Source organism: Pteropus alecto, unplaced genomic scaffold (assembly GCF_000325575.1).
Source record: "Pteropus alecto unplaced genomic scaffold, ASM32557v1 scaffold94, whole genome shotgun sequence".
NCBI lineage: Eukaryota > Metazoa > Chordata > Mammalia > Chiroptera > Pteropodidae > Pteropus > Pteropus alecto.
The window spans coordinates 6,400,510-6,416,841 of record NW_006437736.1 but is presented as its reverse complement, the minus strand read 5'-3'; the positions used below and the strand labels follow the sequence as shown (position 1 = coordinate 6,416,841).

Below are 16,332 nucleotides of genomic sequence, written 5' to 3'. Positions count from 1 at the left end.
GGAGTAGTTTAATTAGATACAAATCCACATAAAGAAGTTTGTCCTTGGCCAATCCTGGGCTTCAAAGAACTGATCTCAGCAGCGTCTAAATCATACAAATTGGCTAAATTGATCCTGCTCCATAGAAAGGGTACTTCATCTAGATCCAATCAGCAGCAGATTGAGGTGTGATGTGAGATGCGGGGAAGGAATAAGGCAGTCCACTGTTTCTGGGGTGGGAATCAGGCTTCAGGCTGCAAAAACGTCTGCATTTCATTTGGGCTTTGTTACCCGCTGAACGCGGAGGCTGTTGAATCATGGCTCCAGGACTGACTGCCCTTTCTTCTGCGCAGAGGAATAGATGGCAGTGGGCTCAGAAAGGAAGAGCCAGAGAAATATGACCTAGACATTGTGTCTTTTGTTCTGTCCACAGCTTTGCAAGCCTGTATTTGACCCTCTATCACCAATTAATTAAACAACACTAGCGGAGAGGACCCGCTACATTTCTGGCAACAAGCCAGATGTTTTACAAAATTATTTTTCATACCATAGACATGAAAAGTCAGCTATAAACTATAGTAGCATAGGTTTGCCTGGGTGTGAATCCCAGCTCCCAAGGATTAAGCTATGTGATTTGGGGCGAGTCATTTTGGCTCCCTGAAACTCATTTCTCTCATTTATAAAATTGTAATAATGAAGGTGCCTACTTCTTGGGGTCATGGAGAGGATTAAATGTGATAATCCTCAAAAAAAAAGCACTTATACAGTTGATATTACTCTCATTCCCATTTTACAGATGGAGAAAGAGGCTCAGAGAACTTGACTTGTCTCAAACATGACTGCTAATAAGTCACAGGGTTAAGAGGTTCTAATTAGATTTTTGGGACACCAAAGACCATGCACCTTCCACCATGTCATGTGACCAAGATGAAAAGTGTTCATTATAAGCCCTGTGCTATATTTTCGGTGCTAGGGTCTATAAAGAAAGACAAAAGATATCTAAAACGTTATTTCTCTTCTCAAAAGCAGTGCAAACAATGCACACTGTTTGGCTCTGACCACAAAAAAACTTAAGAGTCCTCGCATAGACTCTGTGTCACTACAGACAGTGACAATAATTTCTGTTGTCATGTGATCTCATACAAGCAGCCTTTTGTCTTAGAAACAGTCACTTCTTGCTGTCTGCTACCACAGGGGATAGTATAGACCTCTAGAATCTCCCCTTCCATTTCTTAGACATTATCCTTTTATATGATTCTTTCTTCCTTTAGGAAGCAGCTTCTTGAAAGCAAGTCTTGGGACTAGATTGTATTTGAAATTCTGCATCTGGCACATTGCCTAAAAATATGGTAAGCTCTGAGCAGACAGATGTTGAATGAATGAATGAATGAATGGGTGGGTTCATTTCTTGACTTTCCATGGAAAAAATGGGACATTGCTTTCATAATTCTTATCTAGGCCCAGAGTGGCATCAGTATAAGGATATATTGTCTGAAGAAATTCACATATTAATATCTTCCATATATAGATGCTCCTTGAATTACAGTAGGGTTATGTCCTGATAAATCCATTGTAAGTTAATGTATGGTAAGTTTAAAATGCGTTTAATACATCTAACTTACCAAACATCATAGCTCTAGCCTAGCCTACCTTAATCATGCTCAGAACACTTACATTAGCTAACAATTGGACAATTATCTTGAGTTTCATCTCAAGAGTTATTGCCTTCCTTTTCCACTTCTTCATCAAAATACATAGATGGGTGTTTTGTAGACAGAATGGGATACAAAAACACAAAATATAATATCCAAAAACACTGGCAGCACAGTACACTCTAGAGTGTGTTGTTTAAATTCATCATCGTGTGGCTGACTGGGCGCCATAGCTTACGGCCGCTGTCCAGCATTATGAGAGAGTATTAATTGTACCACATATCACTAGCCCAAAAAAAGATTAAAATTCAAAATTCAATGTATAGTTTGTAAAATTTCTAGTGAATTGACATTGCTTTCACACCTTCATAAATGAGAAAAATTGTAAATCGAACCATGATGAGCCAGGGACTGTCCGTACTCACTCTTACTAGTATTTTCATGTTTGCACAATTCTTTGTGTCACTTTTGTAAGCCTCTCCCCAATTCAGATTCTAAGATCTTTGAAAGAGGAAACTACTTATTTACTCCGTATGATACCCTACACAAGAATTTACTTACTTATTCCATAAAATGCCCTGCACAAGAATAGACTTGCATTATGTCATATTGAATTGAATTCCTGCCTCAGGAGGAGAGACAAGATATTGGCAGGTAACATGTATCTATGAATATACTCCCAAATGTGGGATATTAGGATATTAGGATGAAATAGCCTCAGAGTTAAGGGAATTTGGAGTAACGAGACCCATGAAACTTAGAACAAGTATCTTCAGACAGAGCCAGTAAGGTTTACCACCCCCTGTATATAATCCAGTGCAATTTCTTCATGTGAAATAAACCTGTGAGGTGAGGGAGAGGGTTGCAAGTATATATCATAGGTAAGAACAGATCAAAAAGGTCTGAAAGAGGCATATGAAAACAACAGTAGGTAAAACCTCAAACTCACTACTATAGCCAATAATTGGACTATTTTCTTCCTGTTTTTCATTAACAAAAGCCATTTAAAAACAAATAAGTTAGTATTTTAACCTGCTATGGACCTGGTACTGTACTAAGAACTGGGGACTTATTGGTGAAAGGGCAGACCAGATCAATACCCATAAGGAGTTCAGAATTTGAAGAAATGACACAGTACATGACCAGGAACATGGGTCCTGCTGTCAGCCTTCTTAGGTTTGAACTCTATCTTCACAAGTTGATTCTAGTTCTTGCACTAAAAATGCGAACACCTCTCTGCCTTGGTCTCCTCACCTATGCAGGGAAGAAAATAGAGTGGGTTTCATAGGGTGATTAGTCTGAATATTTAACTAGATATTACATAGGAAGAACCTAATGACATTCCTATCAAAAGACAAATGTTTAATAAATGTTAGCTATCATTGTTATTAAATAAAGGAAATGTCCTTAGCTGCTAGAATCAGACACTCCAATAAATATTTTGGGTATTTTATCTCATTTACTTGACTCTCACAATTTCCTAATGAAGTCGATATTATTATCCCCATTTTTTAGCTGAGAATACAAAGATTCAGAGGATTTAAAATAACTTAATTAGGGTCCCATAATAAATGAAGTCAGGATCTGAATCTAGGTCTATTTGTTCCTCAACATGACGCTCTTTCAACTATTCAATCTTATTTAATAAATCTTTTAATTCAAAAGCAGTACATCCATCTTCCATTTCTAAAATTCTCACCTGAGATGAGTAGAGATGCTTCATTCCATATTTATCCTTTTCCGTCTTCTTGCATTTTGCACCATCTTCAATCTATCTTCTCATAGCCATTTGATTAAGTTTTATATTGAGAGGCAAACTTTTCCTTCTCAACATGCTAATTAATTTCTTGTGACAAAGTTTCATACATTGGTTATTTTCTTTCCATTACTCTACGGATAAAGAGTTCAGCACAGAGCTTCATACTTATTAATGGCTCAGGAAATTAGCTATTATTACTATTATTATTATTCTTTGTCTTTCCTGACTCCTTAAAAGCATCTACCTAAACAAGATTTTGGTACTTTTAATTCTAAAATAAATTTTTCCTTGATGCTCTCCTTTATGCTTTTGAAATGAATTGTCGTACAGTATATATGGCCTGTGTATCACGTTTGCTAACCTCTGGTTTGGCAGGTCCCTCTGATAGCCTTATTGGTTGTGAAATTATAGTTTTTTGCACATGCAGATCCTTCCAGGTATATGCCCTGGCCTCGTCCAACTTGGCCTAGCTTCAAATACCAAGAACTTTTGGGCTCGAGTCAGCATCATCAAGGCTGCTTTCCAAACAGAATCACATCTGGCCAAGAAATTAGAAGCCCTATCTGTACTAGTAAATCATGTGTATACCACCTGGAGAAATCGCTAGAAAATTTTGTGCTCTCCCAAGTCTAGGGTTCTCTCACTAGTCTCTTCTATGTGGGTTCAGATCACAAATCTTTAGTCTCTGATTTATACACTAGTCATCTCTGAAACCTGAGCCTGAGCTTGAACCCATTTAAGCCCTGATAAATTTATACTTCTTGCAGCAACTTCAACCTGAAACTCTAGCCACTGGCTGGGTTCCTGCTTCAATCTCATGGATTCCCCTAGAAGAAATTCACTGCCCCTTACCCACTCTTGACCAAAATCTCCTATTGCATTTTTTCCACTCACTGGATGAGTTTTTAAATTTTAATTTCAATAATCATTTAATAAGCATCATATCTGGATTCAAGCACTAACAGCACACACAAAAAAATAAATTAAACTTATTCTTGAGAAACTTTCATAGTTGTGGGACAAACCAACAGCAAATGGGAGAAAATGCGTTATAATAAGTATGAGGAAAAATAATCTAACCCCACTCCATCCCTCAATTTATACTCAATGTACTCAATTCAAGTATATGTATGCTACAGTTCTGTGAACCAAGGAGGATATAAATATGAATTGGCTCCCTGACTTTAAATAACTGACAGTATAGATGAGGTGACAAAATATTTTAGAGCCTAATCATATTTTAGAGATCATCTAGTCTAACTCTTTCAATCCAGAGAGGTGAAATGACTTTCTTGTGGTTGCACATCAGTACAAAAAGTCACACTCCTATCTTTTCACCCAATACTGTTTCCACCATGTTATATTTGCTCTTTATATATTTCTGCCACACAGATCTCTGTACTGTTCCTAGACTATACAAAGCACATTTTCTCCTGGGGCTTCTATGATGGCTGTTATTTTTTCTAGATGATTCTTAACACAGATAACCATCTGCTTACTCTCACTAAATTGAGGTTTCTGCTCAAATATCACCTACTCAAAGGGGTCCATAAAATAGCAGCCCCTAATACCATCTATCCATTTAATCTGTTCTATGGTTCTGTTTCTTCATATAACTCTTAATTATTTGACAATATATATACATACATATATGTATATATGTGTATATATATATTTAAGTATATGTTTATTAATTTACTTATTGTCCATCTTCCCTTCCTAGAAAGTAAGTTCTATGAGGATAGAAAAATTATCTGCCTTGTTCACTGTATTTGTTGAATAAAGGGTTGAATGCATGAATGAGTAAACAGATGGATAGGCATGAGCAGTAAATTTAGAAAGTATAAGAAAAGACTGTGATAGAAATGAGGAATGTTGTGGAAGAATATTTAATAATCCCTTCTGAAAGCATCAAAAGGAGAAAAGAGCAAAACATCCAAGATTAAGCCTTGGGGCCTACCGTTGCCTAGGGATGAGAGGAAGAGGCCAGGCTTTCTTTCCTCTTCTCTATAGATCGTATATTAGGACTGGGAAATGTATCTGACTGAAGATGAGATATTTGACGGGAAAAAGATGACTAAGGGAGTCTAGTCAAAGGGATGCAGAGAGGCTAAGGTGGTGGGGAGAACTCAGGAAAGAAATATAAAAGGCTGGTGTCTCTGTGTTGAGTTCTACAAGACCACGAAATAAGGAAAGGCTTATTTGGACGACCAGAATAAATTATCATGAAGGGCTCAAGATAGGGCACAATGAAGAGTCCAGAGGTGAAGATCAAGTTCAGTCTATTTCTAAGAATGGGCATCATTCATTTATTCCTTTATTCATTTCCCAGATGTAGGCAGGAAAGAGGCTACTTGTTTATGAAGTTCATAAATAAGATAGGTCTCCTGCCTTCAAGGATGTCCCAGTCTGAGATTACAAGAAAAATAGAAGAGAGCAGTACAAATCGGGGGGAAGATGGGGAGTTGGGGAGTTCAGTGGGTAAAGTAATAGAGCTCAGGAAGTCTGGTTCATGAGTAAGCGGTGAAGTAATTAAGTAGCAAGATGGTGTCAGGAAGTTAATGGAAAGAGCCAGAGATGAATAGTCCATAGTGTAAGTACAATAGTGATAATAATAACCATTTATTTTACAGAGAAGCTCTCAGTTTCCTTTTGTCTGCTGAACTTTTCCACCTGCCAATATATCTCATTCATTCCTCACATGTGGTGTATAATATTTCCCCCTGCCTTATTTATGAATGGAGAAACGGAGGCTCAGAGAAGCAAAGGACTTACCTAAAGTTTCACAGTCCCTAAGCCAACTCTAATTTTGGGGTGAGATATTTTACTGCAGTGTCATGTAGTGAATCACAAAGTTATCTGCCAACACCATATTATTTCCTAATAAACCATACTCAGATTTTATTGGCCTGTTTCAAGGATATCTTTACAAAATCTTTCCAACAGTTTTGGTGGGAGTTTTTTTCCTAGAATTTTATCAAAAAACAAAAACAAAAAAAAACAAAAACAAAAAATGGTGTAATAACAAATTCTAAAGCTAACATCAGCCTCCTTTGTGCTGACGATCTGAATTTCATCAAATATATCTTTTGAACTCATACCCTAGTTAATGATTAAAGTTTGCACCATGTAACATCCATGGGTACTTTTGTTTGCATTGCCCAATAATTGACAACCAGAGTTAGAGCTCCCCCAGACAAGGTTTTGTAGTGTGTGTCCTCTCTCCAGAAACAAAGGACTTGCCTAAATGACACTTTGGGACAAATAGCACCACAATGGATTAAAGATAATCCAGTCCATGTCTCTCAATTACAGACCAAACCTAAGATACCAAAGAGCTTAGTGATTTCTTCAAAGTCCCAGAGCCGCTAAAGTATTTTTTAAAATCTACATGTTAGTCATTTTTCATTTTTATTGGCATCTACATGTCCTGTATATAAAATCACTAAATATAACTGATCAAGGATTATCTAATTGAAAGCCCTCATTGTATGAATGAGTTTCAGAGTGGCTAAGTTGAGTCTAATTTCACATAGGGAATCAGTAAAAGAGTTGAAATCCCATCTCCCAATTCCTTATTTGAAGATTTCGTATAGGATAGTCCTTCTCTAAATATAGTCCAGGGATACCTTCATGTGTTAAAAAAAAATCTGCTTCCCTCTCTGAACTTACTAAATTACGATTTCTGGTAGCAGCTCAGGAATGTAAAAGCCTCTGCCTGAGGACTTTCTGAGTCCTAACATTGCCATTATTTTCATGCATGTTTTCATGTCTTATACTATGACAAAATGACTTTTGTCTTTTCTCTGTATGTTAGACCTTTTTGGGGAAAGCAACCAAAATCCCCTTGTAACTTTCATTAGATTTCCATCCATATCTTCCATTAGACAAGTACTCCCGTCTCTCTTTAAAGCCCCTTTTCTGTGATCTTTCCTGTGCCAAGAGAAGGCAGTCATTGGTGGGCAACGCCTCTTCCGTACTTTTTTTTGCCTCCTGATTCATGTCATGGCTCTGTCTCCACTTTGGTCTCACACTCAATTTTCTCTCTTCATGTCCTATCTTATCAGCTCATTGCAGGAACTCTGCAAATATTTCCTCTTTTTACTCCTAGTGTGCCTACCCTAGATAGTAACAGATCGGGGAATCAAATGAAAATAGACGATGGATTTGAGTAAAGAACAACAAAGGTGGAAGGCAGGGCATTGAATCCACTTGCCTGATATTAACAAGATAATGAATCTAGGCTAGAGGTCATTTCTCCAGATTTCCAAATCATTGTCCATTTCTTGAAACAACCTTGCCTGTAATAGCTAATAAAAAACTACAGTTACCACTCATTGATCATTTACTGTGTTTCAGTCATGTGTGCAGTGTTTTATTCACATTATCTTATTTCATTACCATAACAGTTCTATAAGGTAATTATTATTATTCTCATTTCATAGATGAAGAAACTTATAAGTTCAGTGTCTTGCCAAAGGTCACACAACCAATGGTAGAGCCTTTACTTGGTTTCAGAGTCAACTGAGACTACATTTTTAATTATTGCATTTCAGAATTACTGAGTAGAAAGAAGAATGAAGAGTCCAGCCAGTGCAGGTCAAACTGTTCCTGGAGAACAAAGCTCAAGATTAATTTGAGAACCATGTGATAAACACTAGTCTAAGTATTTTACATGTACGAAGTAAGATAATTCTCAAAGCGACCCATGAGTTAGGTACTAGCATCAACACCCACACTTTACAGATGAGGAAATGGAGACAGAGGGGCTAAGTATTTGCCCCAAATCATACGGTGAGTAAGTGATAGAGCCAGCATTCAACCCCAGACAGTCTGTTCCTAAGACTGATTTCCAACCACTAATGGACATTCCCTCTCAAATCCATTTGTTAGTTAAGAACAATATTCAAATACTTTAATAGATTGAACATCATTTTGTAAACAAAGTATATCAAAATATGATTTTTTCCATCTCAAAACAAGAAGGTAGACCTAATTTATTTTTAAATTATCTTCCATCAGTTTAAAAGTATATTAATAAAATTCAGTGACTAGTTATCAGAAAGTATTGTAAGATCCCACCAAGTGACACCAAGAGCTCACAGAACATTGAATTTTACTCTGAATGAACCAACATGACATACATGTTGTTTTTACTGATAACTGCTTCATATATCCAATGAAAAGGAAATTCTACTTTGAGTAGCCACACATACACCTATGTATAAAATTCTCTGGTTACTATTTGACAAATCGACATAAATAAAAGTGGTAATTACTGATATTCAACCAATTTAGATGCACTGTTTTGTGTATGTTCAAAATGCAAGGACATTATACACTATGAGGAAATTTTTCCTTAATAGGCAATGCGAGACACTTCCTACCTGCACACTTTAATCCCAGGTCTAGAGTATAGAGAAATATCTAATATGACATAAGAATCTCTAACCTGTTTCATTTAAAAATGAAATGGCAGACCATATTCTACATATTGGCAAAATTCTCTCCTTGACCAAACCTTGGTCAGGTTCTTCTGAACACGCATCTTGGCTAGGCCATACCTTGGGCTCCTGTGTCCTTCCTTTGTAGAGTACATTTCTAACAAGAAGCTCTCTAAGTCACTTTAACCAGAATTCTCACACTCTATATTTGATCACCTTCAATATCTGATAAAGTTCCTTATCCTCCACCATCCCCCAGGTAGTGTCTAATCACCCTGATCTGCCTTCAGTAAGAATGGGTGTAGATCACTTTAGCTGTAACCCTCTTACCTCTGATGCTTCCTCTTAGTAATTTTTCATTCACTGACCTTTCTCTCACCCCAGTCCTTAGCTATTAATTTTTTTTTTTTTTTGGTATTTTGAATTAAACCCAAACTCTCTCTCTTACTTCAAAAACCCACTATAACCGCTTCTCTTTAATAAAACCTTTACTGTTCGTTTAACAAGTGTCATGAATAATTTTTCTTTAACATTATAATCTCTACAAATTGCATGTCTGTGGTCTCCTTTGTTCGTCTAAAATTGGTGGGGTGATGAGGGGCAGAGTAAGACTCAAAGTCACCCTTATCCCAAATTATAAATACAATGTAAAGATAAAGTCCATTTATGTGTAACCCCAATAAAGGGTCACACTTCATAAGCCACATAAAAGGACAGTTTAAAGAAGGAAATGCCACAAAACTCATCCTGGCCAAGGATCGGTGAGCTAAAAGTTTTAAAATATGCATGCCCTGTAAATTGGGTGCTGTTCTTCACCACAGTGAAAATAAAACTCCAGGAGTTTATGTGGCTTGGACTGCCAAAGAGAATGAAGTGGAGTTCGAGAATCCACCAACTTTTAGAATCCAAAGAGAAAAAGTGGAGTCATTCCTTCTTCCATTCCATTTCCATCCTCCTCAGATGAATCATGAAAATCGTAACAAATAGAATGACTCATTGCACAGCTCTTCAGGTTGTATTTTATGGATAGTAATGAACGAGAGGCAGTGTTTATCAGTCGACTCTGCCCTAGAATATCTTTTCAATGCTTATCTCTGGCAAAGTGACCAGACATCATGATCCAATTCAAGTGGATGATTAAGTCAGCCAGTTAATAAACACATACCGAGACTCCAGGCAGGATAAAGCAGCCAAGATAACTACAGTTAGCACATTTTCTCATCATTAAGCTTTGACCACCTTAGATCAGCACACCGGACACTGATCCGCTGTTGCAACAACTTAACTCACAGACCGCCGCTCCACATGCCAGATGCCTGATGTCCTGTAGCCTTCACCAGCCACTGTGACACTTCCCTTTCTCCACTCCCTTCCCCACCATCCTATATTTTCCCCTATTTCATTCACTCAGTACTACTTCTTGGAAACACTGGCTGATGGTTTCACTGTTTTCTCCCCTCTTGGATAATACACTCTTGGGGACGAGGTAAATATTTTGAAACACACATTGTATAAGAAGTGGCTGAGCACACGTGTTTTAGAGTCAGAGTATCCACATTCATAGCCTTAACTCTCTGATTTACCGCTTTGTATCCTGTGATCTTGGGCAAGTTGCTTAGTTTCTCTAAACCTTAATTTCTCATCTTTAAAGTAGAGAAATTAACAACTACATTTTAGATTTGTCGTGTGGATGAAATAATAATGCACATATAGGTTTAGCAGAGTACCCGGTGTGTGGCAATAATTAATGAGGCCCCCGTTCACATATGTGTTCCTGTTCTATAGCTTTACCTGTGTCATTTCAGTCTTATAACAACTCTTTGTAGTGTCATTTTCATCTCCCACTCTGCAATGAGGAACCAGAGGCACAGAGAAGTATGCCACAGGCCTAAGATCCTGAAGCCAGTGCCGGCAGAACTGGAATGTGAAGCCAGGCTGTCTGGCTTCAGCACCTGTGCTCTTAACCTCCATGCTATATGACCTCAAAACAAAATCAAGTCTGGTATCCACAGAGAAATGTTACATGGAACTCTATTAGGACTTCGGTGCCAATAAGACGCTGCTACCATTTGCATTGGAAAATGATGTGAATGATGACTATTTATCACCTGTACCTGAGGTAGAAACAGAAAGGTCTAAAATCTAAGAGCAACTGAGGTTCAGTGGAAGCTATGCTTACAGCCAGCCGTACAAAGAGCCTCCCCACCCTTACCTCTTGCCCCGTTTTAGTTCATCATTCAACACTTTGCAGGAATATGTCTTGAGCTATATAGAGTAAACTTCTGTTGGAATAGCACCTGCCTGAACTATAACTTTTCAATAAAGGCAATTGGAAAGTAGACATATTTCTATAAAGAACAGTTGGATGGACTTTCTCATCCTGTTTCATAATAGAATGGCAACTCCCAGGAAGGAAACAAATCTGGCGCCCTGGTTGCTAGAAAATCAAGCCACATAATGCAGCATTTGGCACAACATGCTTCGATGTTTGGTAAGATGCCTCTATTCTTGAGGTACAATGGGCCTTCACAAAGAAAGAAGCAGGATGCTCTTCACAGTCTAAAGCAGGTTAGGGTTTTTGACCAAACATCATCCCAAAGCATCTACCTATAGCTACCAAAGGGACATCCAGTCCCTTTTCTCTACATTATCTTTCCTGACTCCAGGTTTCCAAAGGTCTGAAGACAGGTAAGGACCCCAAGGAGTTAAAACTATCTGAATAACTTCAAGAGACAAGGCTTGAGAAATAAGGAAGTATTTCCAAAAGGGGGAAAGAAACAGCTTTTAAAGCACAGAACTGCCACCATGGGCCTTCCAGGGACACACTCAGAAACCCTGCTGAAAAACTGACTTTCTTGTATAAGCAGTCAAATAATAACACTCCTTTAAGAAGCACAAAATAGTTAAATTCATCACCATAATTTAATTGTACAGGTTATCAAAGAGCAGTTCATCCCTGCCCCCTTTCTCCGGCGCTGCTTTTGTGTATTAAACTCAGACTAATCAAATTGGGGGTTCCAAGAGTACTGTATTAGTCATCCCCATTCCTTTTAATTTGTTTAATGGCTTTCTCTCTTTCTCTCTCTCTCTCTCTCTCTCTCTCTGTGTGTGTGTGTGTGTGCTTGTGTGTGTGTGTGTGTGTTTTAACTGGCTGTACATTGCTTAGCCTCACTATGCCATGTAAATAAAGACTGGATAGGGAAACTTTTGCAGAAAAGAATAAAGTGTGCCTCCATGCTAAAGTTACATTTGATGTTTGAGTAATTCACGAGACGTGTACTGCAAGCAATGGTGCTTATTATTTCTGCTTAGCGGTCTCCAGACACAGGAGAAGAGAGAGGGTGAAGAAAGGAAGGAAGGAAGAAAGAAAAGGAGTCTGAATTTACACTCACCGCTTCAAAAGCCCTTTTGTACTCAGCCAACTTCTCCTGGCTGAAGATGTAGTATTTGCCAAAAAGTCGCCTGCAAGAAAGCACACGGCACAACAAAAGTATAAACCAGTTCATTAAAGGACTCCTTTTCTGCCCACCCCCCCTTCTTTTAATAATTTTTCTTTTATGTGAAAGACATATTTTTTAGAAAGTGGCACTTAGTGTCTAACAATGCTGACTGGGATTAGAACATATTCACCTTGTTAGTGAAGTTTTGAGCCCAATTTGGCTCTTTGGGTCAATTGTCTTTTCACCTGGCCCCGGCCACCAAGTCAACGTGAACTAAGAATAAGAGTTATTTAGCATGTAGAACTCGTCGGAGAGCAAGCTTCTCTGAGCGGTGGTCTGAGGGGACTGAGAATGGCTGTCTTGTTTGGGTTGTTGTTTTTAGCTGCTCTTACACATTCAGACTTTCTGTCCATTCAGCCCGAGAGGCCACGTGTCCAGAACCTGAAAGGGGCTAGTGCTTTAGAGCAACTTGGTTAAACTTGCCCTTTCATATGTAGAATTTTCCATACAGACAATACTGCTGTCTGGTCAGTTTAGGGAATTTTCTTAAATATGAATGTTTTTAAATGTTTATATTTTCACACAGATGTTAAAAATGTTTTTAAATGTTTATATTTTCACACAGATGTTAAATGTTTATATTTTCACACAGATTGTGAGGTCTGTGGAAGGGTACAGAAGTAGGAGAAAGTAGATAAACAAAGAGGGACCAGTAACTTCTTCCATCATCGGCCATGTGGACACCCGCCTGAAAGTCATAAGTGTAATGAAATGACTAGTTGAATGTTTTGGTCTTCATGGCTGACTTTTCCAATGCAGTGACCAGCTGTTTTGAAATTTTTCAGGAATAACTCTGGTTTAACCTGAATTATTTAGAAATGATTATCTCATTGGTGGATTTTCTTTCTATTTCTCTCCTGGACATCTGCTTTTATTTCTATCCATTTTAATATTAATTAATACCCCCAGTCTTGGGAAGTATAGTTGAGTCTACTTCAACAAATATTTTATTGCACATTTGTCATGTGTCAAGCAGTCCACTAACTGCTACAGATAAACAGATAAAGAGAGTTAGTTGTTGCCATCAACAATTTTAGGATTTAATGGGAGACACATGATTTCAATGCAATACTGCAAAAAGAAACCCAGAGTGGTTTGGGAGTACTGGGGGAGACTTTAGCACAGTTTAGGGCTCTCAGGAATGGCTTTTCAAAAAGGTGAAGACTGGGCTGAGTTTCAAAGAATATGGAAGAATAAACCAATTAACAAAGAGTGAGAAAGGAATTCCAGGAAGAAGGAACCATGTAAGCAAATGCAAAGAAGCATAAAAGAATGGGATTACCAGTTCAGTAGAACTGAAGTGTAAAATATGAGGACAGAAAAAGAGGGGATGGGTGGAGAAACAGGATAAGGAACCAAACTGTGGAGGGTCTAACCACCATTTTAGAGCATCTGTACTTCATCTCAAGGGCATCGGGGAGCCATTGAAAGGTTAGAGCAGGAGCGTGTGGGGATCAGATCTGAATTCAGTTAGATCTTTGTGTAAATGGATTTGAAGGCTGGAGATGGGAGACTGGCTGGCAAACTGTTACAACCATTTAGGGAAGAAAGAATGGCATTCAGAATGAGGGATGTGGTGGCGAGGTTGTGGAAGAAGATTCATGTTTTTAAAATGCATGGCAGGTAAAATTAGCAAGATCAGGAGAGGGGAGGGGCTAGAATAATTCCCAAATTTCTGGCTTAGACTGGCGGCAGTGCTGCTGACCAAAAGAGGACCTCAGGAAGGATGGTCTGCAGATGGAGGAGGGGAGATGAAATGAACAGGGAACATGTTGAGTTCTGGTGCTCACTGACACCATGGGTGGAGGACAGTCAGGCAAGGAATCACTGAGCTTCCAAAAGCCTTTGACTTAAACCATGTATTCTCAAAGAGGCCAACATCCCCACCAAGAGTGAAAATTTATTGTTGGAGGTGGGGGGTGGTGCAAAGGCACTAAAATATTACAATGGTCTGCAGCTCTTCAAGGGGCATGGTACATAAAAATATTTATAGTATGTTTGTGGTATTAAAATATAGTGAGGGAGAGGAGAATGTGGGGAAGTAGGAAAAAATTCCTTAAAAAAGCTCCTTGGAAGGGCAATAATGAACCACAGGTTGAGAAATACTTACTTAAACTATGGTTTTATTGTAGGGCGTTAAAAGCTGAAAGGAAGTTGACTTCATTGGCTAAAATAGAATTTGGAGGAGGATTTGAATTAAAGAAAAAGCCCCAAACATAACAAAATCCTCTTGTGAAAAGATCTTCTGGCTTGCTTAATGAAATGCAGATTCTAGGACTCCCACCTCCCATTATAGTTACCCAGATTCCATGTGAGTTGAGCCAGGAATCTGCATTTTAGATAATTGACTAACTGCTTCTTACTCCCTGTCCTAACCAATTAAAAATTACAGGAATCTAGGATTGGATTAGGTGGCAATATCTTAAAGGTGGATATAAAATTGAAAGAATAAGAAGCAATGTAAAAACACCAGCATCCTGTAAGTGGAATTTGAGAGCATGGGTACCACTTTCCAAATCTTCAAATAGGCAAGATATCACTCTCTGTAAATAAGAAAGACAGAGGTGGAGAAAGTTCTAGAAATGTTGCTATAAATGTTTCAGCTTGAAACGTCAGTGTCCTGTGTAAAATGGCAAAGAGACAATCCGCTGGCAGATATCAGTCTTCCTGGGAGCCCCAGCAAGATTCATTCTACATGAACTGTGAGAGTGCTGGCATTCGCCCAGCAAACTCTACTCGGTACCAGGCACTGTGTAAACTTTGAGTTGCATATGATCCATCAAAAATTCATCAAATAAATCATGTTTATGAAGATTATGCCTGAAAGATATGCAATGGATCCACTTACCTACCCCTCAAGGAAGCTAAATCTTCATATCTTATACCCCCGCACCGCCTCATTCTACAGGTGGGTAGAAGAGCTAAGACATTTAGGAAAATACTAAAGTGATTTTAGGAGATGCCATAAGTTTATATTGAGCTTCCCTATGAAGAAAGATCCCTCCCATTTTGTCATCATGTCCTTTGTAAGGATGCTGTTCATTACATTACCCTGCACACCCTTCTGGTGGTTGTTTCTGTTTGGTGGTTAGTAATAGGAGGGTTTCTCTCTTATTGTTATTTTTGTTTTAATCTCATGGACACTGAGAATTACATGGCTGATCTGTTTTCCCTCTTTGGGCTGCTGAAAAAAGGAACAACCAGATTTGCTCTCCACCAATAGCAAGTAGAGGGGACCCAAACAATATGTGTCTTTATTAGCCTTGTACTTGTTTCTATTTTATGTCCTTAAAAAAAAGTAAGCCAGAGCCCCTGCATTTATGGGTCTTTAAGAGACTTGTAAATGAGGTTAAGGCATTATGTTATCTGGAAGTTACCAGCTGAGAGGGGATTAGTTATCTGATCGGCCCACCCTAGTTTAGGGCTAAGCTGCAAAGAAACAGATATGAAATAGGTAAATTCTGAAGAAAATAGCGTGGGGATGGGGCAGAGCAAGAATAGTGAGGTCAAGAAAGCATATTCTACACAGCTCTACACATTACAGCATTGAGTTCGGTAGGGATGCCAGAAATAATTACTAGTAAGGATTTGTTATGGGCACACTAACTACTAGGGGTTTTATTACCACCTTCCCTTTTTAATTTTTTTAATTAAAATTTTTATTGAGATAATTGTAAGTTTAAATGAAGTTATAACAAATAATACAGAGAGATACCCTATAACTTTTATCCAGTTTTCCCCAATAGTAACATTTTACAAAATAATACAATATCTCAACCAGGATATTGACTTGGATACAATTCACTGGATCTTAATCAGGTTTCTCATTTTTATAAATTAATGTTTACACAGTATATATATTTTTATCCCTTTAATTTCAACCTACTTATATTGTTGAATTTGAAATGAACATCTTGTAATCAGCATGCAGTTGTCAAATCCCTTTTTGAAAGATAGAGCAAAATATGGAGTAAGGACATTGGGGAACGGCTCTGTCC

The 16,332-nt window shown here is 38.1% G+C and overlaps 1 pseudogene; it reads right to left on the bottom strand.

Annotated features, from left to right (window-relative positions):
* The window catches only part of LOC102889577, a 27,845-nt pseudogene that overhangs the window by 7,651 nt on the left and 3,862 nt on the right, over positions 1 to 16,332 (bottom strand).